The sequence below is a fragment of the Siniperca chuatsi genome, linkage group LG10 (assembly GCF_020085105.1).
Source record: "Siniperca chuatsi isolate FFG_IHB_CAS linkage group LG10, ASM2008510v1, whole genome shotgun sequence".
In the NCBI taxonomy this organism is placed as follows: domain Eukaryota; kingdom Metazoa; phylum Chordata; class Actinopteri; order Centrarchiformes; family Sinipercidae; genus Siniperca; species Siniperca chuatsi.
This window is the reverse complement of record NC_058051.1, coordinates 5,614,138-5,622,871: the sequence shown is the minus strand read 5'-3', so window position 1 is coordinate 5,622,871 and position 8,734 is coordinate 5,614,138. Positions and strand designations below refer to the sequence as shown.

Sequence of the window (8,734 nt, the reverse complement as noted above, 5' to 3'; positions counted from 1 at the left end):
CCCGACCACAAATTAAGTTAGTGTGATTCAATTTTCGATTTGGGCTTCTCCTGCAGCCATACATCAAGGGAGACATATTTCATTACACAGCGAAACCACAGGCGCGCAGGCAGCGGTGGCCCACTCCTTCCATAGGAAGACATCATGGGAGCATTATGGCATTTACTCAATACTGCTGCAGGTCCAGTAAGGTCGGTGGTGGCGTTGGTGCCATTGGTGGGCTTGTTATCCACAGGGCAACAAACCTGCGTACTGTATAGCCAACACATTTAGCTTTTTCTAGATAGCTGCAAGCCAAGCTGTGACAACGTCCTGGCAGACCTGGCTGCACAAGAAATCCCATAAGACTGAGTTCTTAGTTTTCATTTCACCTCAAGACAATGCCAACTAATGTCACTGACAAGCTCCTCCCTCTCCTTTAGCAGAAATGCCAAGTGGAATCACCTGGTTGAATGAAGACCTGCACACTCATGCATTACATGTAGTGTTCTCATCTTCTCCCTTGTTAGGATTCTGACACAATCACAGCATCTCCTACTTTCTCACCCTCCGATGCCTTTCTTCCTCCTCTTCCTCCTTAAGGTTTCTTCCTGTGTTCTTGTCTACTAAGACAGAGTGCTCAATCAGTGACTGCCACCACCTCCTCCTCATTCCCTTCCCCACAATGGAGCCCAGAGCTTTTGAATTACACTGCAGGCTGTTCTTCTGGGTAACCAGTTTTGAAAGCTGTGAAGTGAATATGCACCATTTGGCCATTAATTCAAATGAATATCATTGAGTGGTGCCCCTAGTTTAGCTTTTTTTTTTTAAAGTTATCGACAGCAGACTTTCTCCCAGTGTAGATTGTTGTTGTACTTTACAAATTACCTTGCTGTTACATTCATGAAGTACAAGAGAAAAGTGTCTTTGACGTAATGGGCCGTGATCAAACACTCAGATTCTAACTGACAGCATTTGATGATCGTGGTATTGTACAACACAAATATTTTCCTCAGTGAAAAATGATCACCTGTTGTTGTACAGTGCAAGACAACATTTCTTGGCACATAACTTTGCCTTGTGTAGCTCAGCCTCTTAATTTCATTTGTGACTTGCAACTGTAAAAAAGAACAGTGACTGATTTATGTTTTTCTGTTCTGTTGCAGCAATGTGACTGGCAAGTCAACCTAACCTAAAACAAAACAGTGTGTTGCATTTTAAATGCAAATGATTGTCACTGACTGCAACTGTCTGCAGATATAGTATGGTAAGGCCATGTTTACATGTGCATTTTCGATAAATCAAAAAACTGAAGGTTCTCTTGTACTGTATTTTTAGACCTACATGCCCATATGTGAATATTGTGCATCCCAGTCCATCAAAATAGTAAAGTTTGTAGATAGAATTTAATTTTATGTTTCAGCCACAATTTTTAGTCGTTCATCTCATCCGCATTTGAAGGAACAGATACGCTTCAGTTTCAATCTATACAGCTGTCTACACCAGCCGCATAACAATTAGTGTTTCACTTGCATTTTACATGAGTAGGTGCAACCTGAAAGTTATTTTCACGATTCCTATAGAGCAGGTCTAGACCGTACTCTTTATAATATTAATTACAGAGACCCAACAAATCCCACCATGAGCAAGCATTTGGCGACAGTGGCAAGGAAAAACTTCCTTTAAGAGGGTAGAAACCTTGGACAGAACCAGACTCAATGGTGGGCGGACATCCGCTGCTGCTGTGTTAGGTTTTGCTTTTGGCTCCCAAACGGCTCTTCATTAGGTACCACTGCTGCTGGTCACTGCCTAAGTTACATTCTTATTTGTTGCAAGAAATAAATATGCAAGATTCTTTATCTGCAATGCATAGAAATATTCTGTCATATTGATGGTTAAAAAGTGGGGTATGTCAAGAATAAGTATCCTAGTTATATAACAAAAATAACACCCTACTAATGAAATAGTAGCCTATGGTTAATAAATAATTACACAACTCTATACAGACACATTTCAATTTAATTTGTGTGATATAGGCCTAATATTAAACAAAAAATATTTCTGCACTGTTCAAAAGAAGTGTCGTTCATTTCTTTTTCCGGGGGCGGGGGGTGGCTCTTAGTCATGAGCAGGCTCCCATCCTTCACGACTGATACATCACTAGTACTGTGGCTGAATGTATCCAATGTAGACACCAACGGAGGATTGAAGCTGCTGCTTGCTCCGGTAGCTACGGGGCCAGTGTTAGCAGGTGTCTTGCATTAAAACAACTCAAGGGCCTACATTTGTGAGGGTGTGTTGCTTCAGGTACCGGTGAGACATGAAAGCCAGGACGTTCAGTTTGAAGACTTGCACATGGACCGGATTGTCCATGTCCACAGGATTGTGCTGCTCTGGAAAGTTATCACGGCAGCAATTATTTTGTGTTTTTTCACGACAATTTACCGGGTAAACAGAAGAAATACGGCATTCACATCACAAAGTACTCTAACAGGAATGTGTGCTTGCACGTATTTGATTGATCACCGCAGTGCTTAGTGTCGCATTGCTGTCCAGCAAAAGTTGAGGCTGGTTCAACTTTTTTGCCCTGTGGTTTTTTGCCAGACCCCTCTGCATCAGCATGCCCACTGTGTTACCAGACTAGCCTCTTTCAAATGAATGAGGGGTCTGCGTTTTTTCACACAGGGCTAAAGTTGGTCTGAACGAGGCCTTAGGCACATGGTGTTGGAGAAAATCCAAGAAGCTCAGATAGCAAGTGGGATCTCAGAGCAGAATTGCACCTTCATGTTGAAAGGAGCTAGTTGAGGTGGTTCAGACATCTGAAGGTGGCTCCATGGGACGCCTCCCTTTGTAGGTATTCTGGGAATGTCGACCTGGGAGGAGAGCCCAGGTGCATGCAGGACTGACTGGAGGAATCCATACTTCCCATCTGACATGGAAACCCTTCAGGATGTCTCGGGAGGACCTACTTAGACCTGTGCAAATATATGAATGGATAATTTTGATGGAGTGCAGGTAAACGGCATCGGCTAAGAGAGTTCATTAGCCAATTAAATTTGTAAATACATGTACAGTAGATGGTCTTTATCTTTTTTGGTTTCTGCACTGCCCTTCTGGGAAATTAAATAGGACAATAAATTACCACTGTCTGCCTTTCTCTGCCTTGTAGTCTCCCCCTACAGGGATGCTGCTAGTAATTCTGGGCCCCATGGAAACTGCTCTCTTGGGGCCCTAAAATAGTACATATCTATAATTCATGGCAACCACATGCACATGTAGGGCCCCTGGAAATGGGTAAAAATATTCCCTGGAGAAAATTTGCATGTTGGGTGGATATAAAGATGTCACAAAATGTTACTTTAAAGAAAATGGCACAGCAGTTTGGAAAGGGCTTAACATGCCCTAAAACAAAAGTGTCCTTCTCTTTGTCTGCTGAGTCTATCAATTCACATTTTTCCTTTTTGCCCTCCACAATTGAAATGATCCCTCACAGCATTGTGTCTTCAAGGCTGGCTGCTCAGGTATAGTTGAGATATGCTGCCTGCCTTGTGTTGCAGGTTTCATTTGTGCACTGTGCAGGATGGAGAAGCACTCCAGAGACAGAGAGACATAAAGAGAGAGAGACAGAGAGAGAGAGAGAGAGAGAGAGAGAGAGGAGGAGGAGGAGGAGGAGGAGGGAAGCAGTGACAGAAACGCCCACCGAGCATGGAATGTTTCTGGCAAATGAGAATCTGTTGTGCCTCCCTCTTCATCCAGATGCCAGGGCTGTGGGATTCCAAATTACAGCTGTAAATTTTGCACAACTGCCTCACGCTTGATTATCCCTGATCTGAGTTTTCGCTCTCCCGTTTTCATTGCTGCTCTTTGTGCCTCCTGTCATTTCGTCTGTTTTACTTTCTTTCTCTCTTTCACTTCAGGCTGCTCTCGCTCATTTTTTCTCTGTGCATTTATGCCTTAATCATTTTCTATCTACTTTTATTTATGTGGTTTTCTCACTTAAGAAATGTAATTATTCAAATGCGATTGCCAGTGGAATTACGTTGATCACTCTTACTTAGGATGTAATTATCCTTTAAATGCACATAAAACCTCAATTTTTGAAATAGCAGAGTATACAATGGCTTTTACACAATCACCCTTGCCATTTCTGCAGTAGCATCTTGCTTCCATCAGCCTCCCAAAATGGATTGTCCACCTTCTGGAGTTTATTCATTGCCTCTGATGGGGGATGAAGGCCAGACATTTCTCGTGATGTCACCAATACGAAATTCTCATCTTCTCATCTGTGTCTAGACACTGGAGAGATCTTGTGGCTTACTTCCTCATCTGGTCTTAATGCTTTAATATTTCATGCAGTTCAAGGCCTTCTTTGTAATCTGCAGGCACAGCACTTTTCTGGACAGTATTTGAATTATGTGCCTGCTGGCTATTCTCTGATTCAAGCAAGAAGCAGTCGTTTCCATGAAAAGAAATAGGGGCCACTTGTCATAATGGTGGAACACTTCTGGATGCTAAAATTAGCTCTTCTGTAGGAGGATGAGTCATTATAATCACTATGCAAAGTAAAGGAAGCGGCCATTCGATATTTCAGTGGACAGTGCTGTGATTCCAGCAACAATTGAGCAGGAGCTCCTAAGGGAGGTAAAATGAACATGAATGGCCAAATTTGGGTAGACGCATTGACTGCACTTCCATAAAATGTTAATGTGTGCTGCTGAGAGCGAGACAACATGAGGGGAAGCTGCAGAGACAAGACTGCTGTTCCAAGACCGTGGAGTCACTTTGCCTCTGACTGCTTGACAAGCGAACACAAACTTCCTGCTGTGGCTGTGTGCCTGGCTGGCTGCCACACTACAGTTTAACTTAACTCCATGGCTGAAAATAAACAAAATAATTACAGTGGGCTAAAGGTGCATTTTTGTAGAAAGACGTTTGTTTTAGAAACATAACCTTCACATATCTACTAATGTAAAAATCACACTTTTTAAAGGGTATGTTCATCTAAAGATTTTTGGTAACACTTTATGATACGGCCCGCAATTTACTGCATAACTTACTGCGATGTATGTTGTAATTTCGTCGTATGACTCAATACATAGAAAATACTGGTTCCTACTGGTACTTAAAGTAGCAATATTGTAAGATTTGGCCAGAATTTTAGTTTAAAACATTCAAAAAATGAACTAACCTTATCAACAGAATATGGAGAAGTAACAGTTATGACGCCATGTCAAAGACGTCTATGTATTGTGTTGCAGAGATATCTATTGATATTAGCATGCTAACCAGCTAGCCCCGGGCTGTCCTGTGTTGTAGGTTGTAATACCACGTGTGCCTCGAGAGGCGATATTCCGATAGCATAGCTCAGGTAGTTCCTGCTGGGAGATGTGCGCGAGTGGTGAGTTCGCTATGTTACACAAGCTGTCTTAGCTTTTTTTTCATCTAATAGATGAACAAAATAAACTCACAAAATGTCAAGAAAGGAAATATTCTTACACCTATTTTCCTTATCAAACAGAACAAAACAACCATACACCTTCTGAATTCACATTTCTCTCTTTCACCGAACTATCGTAAAACACACTTCACTCAAACTCCGACAGAAACAAAATAAAACTCACCAAAACCGTTTTGGTTAGTCTTTAAACTGATCCAATAATCACCAACTCTGGTTTGGTCGAAATAAATCCTTAATCCACTGAGTTAGATATGAAAAATATTCTGGTTCTACACACTGTCGCTGCCTCTCTAATGCCCGACCTTCCTGTCGGTCCTCTGCCGCTTGACGCCTCTCCTGTCCTGCCTGAATGCGCCGTATCTTCGTCATCGCCGGAGTACTTGTCCACAGGGGGGTTTTCGCACGCGAGGGGTCGCGACGCTTCACAGCATTGGACGCTTGATAGGCGTGCCACTAGTTGTCACGATAGATGATTGGCAGGCGCTGTCCTTCAATAAAAAAAAAATACAGGAAACACTTCCTGGCTGCACCTGATTGGACGAACGCTTTCACTCGTTGGCTGTCTGCTCCCGGATTTCAAACCGGACCAACATGGCGGCTCGTTTGGATACTTTCTCTTATATTACGAAAAAAGTTAACCGAAATGTGTTTCTGATAACATTTTAGGCGAGAAATAAGCCATGCAGTTGCTGAATCGGTCTTCATTTTAGATCGACAATGGTTAGTTTAAACGTTTTTCTGGATTTCTACAGAGGCTGCGAGTAGCGCTGGACGCCCCTGATTTGCATAAAGTAGCCTGGATTCAACTTTATGCAAATTAGTAAACAGCCAACGGCCCGTCTCTCGAAACGCAACGCTACCAAACGCACTGCAGGGCTTTCTACATAGACAATGAATGGAAAGCGTGAAATGACGGATCCTGTGGACAAGTACCTTCAGTGCTTCAGTGGTACAGTGCTGGTAAACAGAGCTGAGCGGTTGGCAATAAACAATGAAATACTATTATTAAAACTGAAATTACTATTATACTAATAAGTAATCATGGTGTAATGTTTTTCTCAATTGTGATGTGCTACCAAAACGTAATATACTAATGGACGAAGTGCAGTTATGAGTTTTATGAGGAGCTTTGCATCTAAAACTTGAGATATTGGGCAGTTTTCATTTGAACTTCCCACTGAAGAAATAGTCCCTATGAAGACTGTTGACTGACTCTTATGCGGTTAATCCACAGTAACAGGGATACTGTATATAGAAAGAAATGTTGCTGATTTTGATTTGTCATTAGGCTTCATCCTCGGGGGACCATAGAATAGTTGTTGAGATATTCAGGACCACATTGGCAGAAAGACCGACACACCAACAAGGCCGTCCCTAGAGCCACATAGCAATTTGTGCTGTCGAATTACTATCAAAATACACTAACGGCAGGAACTGACTTTACTGGATGTGGGAGACTCACAAGGGACCACTTCCTGCAAGATGAGGGTCACTTGACGGTGGTAGCCAAGCTAGCACTACTGTTACCGAGCTAATCTGTTAGCATGTTTACTGCCAGCTATTATTATACTTTTATTTTACAGACCACACTGGCTGTGGGTTTGGCAATGATTTTTTTAGTGTTTTAATAAAAATAATTAATTTAATTTAATTTACCTAATTAATTAAAAAATAATTTAATTAAAAATTAAAAAAAGACACAATGGATACGTTTCAATAGGAATTGATTACTGGAAATGATGTTTTGTTACTTGTCTTTTTACTACAGTGGCACTGAGCTGTTCCCCTTTCATCTATCTCTCCAGTCAGACATTCTGAAAAGAATTGGTAGAAATCTTTTTCAATGCTATCTGAGATATTGGAGACAAATATCTCACAACCTGGAAGCATCAAACAAAAAACAATCTACATCACTAAATAGCACTATAGAAAAGGGAGAAAATATGATTTTTATAATTTGGGTGAACCCACCCTATTAGGTTACAATTTCACGTTCTACAAAAACTGCAAGTGTACTTTAACTTTTTTCTCCCTCCACTGTTTTGAGCACAAGGTTTATCTTTTCAGATCAGAGGTACTGAATTCAGTGCTACAGGGCGTTGAACAGCACAGTGTAGATTCCCTCACTTTCTTGTTTTATGATATTAATATTTGACTACAACAAACTAGAGTAATGGGGTTGGCATCTTTGATTCAACTCATGTCAACCAAAAAGATGACCCATGAGACATCTCGCTCTATACTTTTCCCTCTTCCCCTCTCTGTCTCTCTCAAAGTGCAATTTCAGGAGCACAGATTAAATTACTGCCTATCATTTCAACAGCTCTTACACAGACAGATAGCTTTTAAATTGCTGTAGAAAATCAGAAAGATCATCAAAAGTGTTTCTTGTAATTCACACTTACTGGAGAAATGATTTGGTGTAGCCAATAAATTTTACTTGTTACAAGAAGTCTGAAGGAGTGAGAGCTTACCTGCTGGCTACTCCCACTGTGGAGGAAATATGGTCTTGTCTTTGGCTGAAAGATATTAAAATAGAATTTCTGTGTGAATGAGGCGACTTTAGCATTTAGTGACTTGTGGAACAGTGACAACATTTTTGCTCAATACAGCCATCTTAAAGAATAATTATGTTTTATTATACATTGGCTTAAGCGTTCATTCTTGACCTTGGAAATAGTAGACAAAATAATCTTAACTCAAGGTCCACTTACTAGCTTTTACTGAGCTTCTCACCCTCTTCATCTAAGCCATCTTCATGACAACTAAACAAACTCTATCTGCTGATGAAGACCATATGAAATATTACCCATTACCCTAACTGTCTGTTGTAAACATCCATCACAATTTATAGACTGAGATAGTGGTTCAACTTTGACCTACGGTTCTTACCGTACAAATCCCTCATTTCATAGTTTTCCTAGTGACATTTGGGTACACTTACTTTCAGTTTTAACTCCAAATAATGTGATTCAGATAATTTGCTGGTTTACAACCTGTCTGATCGTCTCACTGCTTGTGTTTCTTGCCCCATTGAACTTCATTGTAGCGATGTCACCATGTTCCTGCATCTCAGTAATTACTTTGGCGCGTACAATGTGCAATAAATGATAGGAATGATGGCCAAAGCTACAAAAATAAGACCCAAGTTGTAATAAACCGGGTTTATCCTTTAACATTCTGACACTTAACAATAAGTTCACAGTGATGCAAATACCCCCCTTTTAAAGTCGTCACAACTTCTAAATCCTCTGCAGAGAAAGTTCGTTGATAGCTTTTGCAGCCGCAACTTAACCA

General features: G+C 41.0%; 1 long non-coding RNA gene across 1 annotated transcript; it reads right to left on the bottom strand.

The window, feature by feature from the left end:
* Positions 1-1,980: 1,980 nt before the first annotated feature.
* Positions 1,981-5,961, bottom strand: LOC122883279. The gene is made up of 2 exons (XR_006379594.1): positions 5,601-5,961; positions 1,981-2,954 (listed from the first exon to the last, which is right to left on the bottom strand). It is a non-coding gene; the product is annotated as an uncharacterized LOC122883279 (long non-coding RNA).
* Between the last annotated feature and the right edge of the window lie 2,773 nt (positions 5,962-8,734).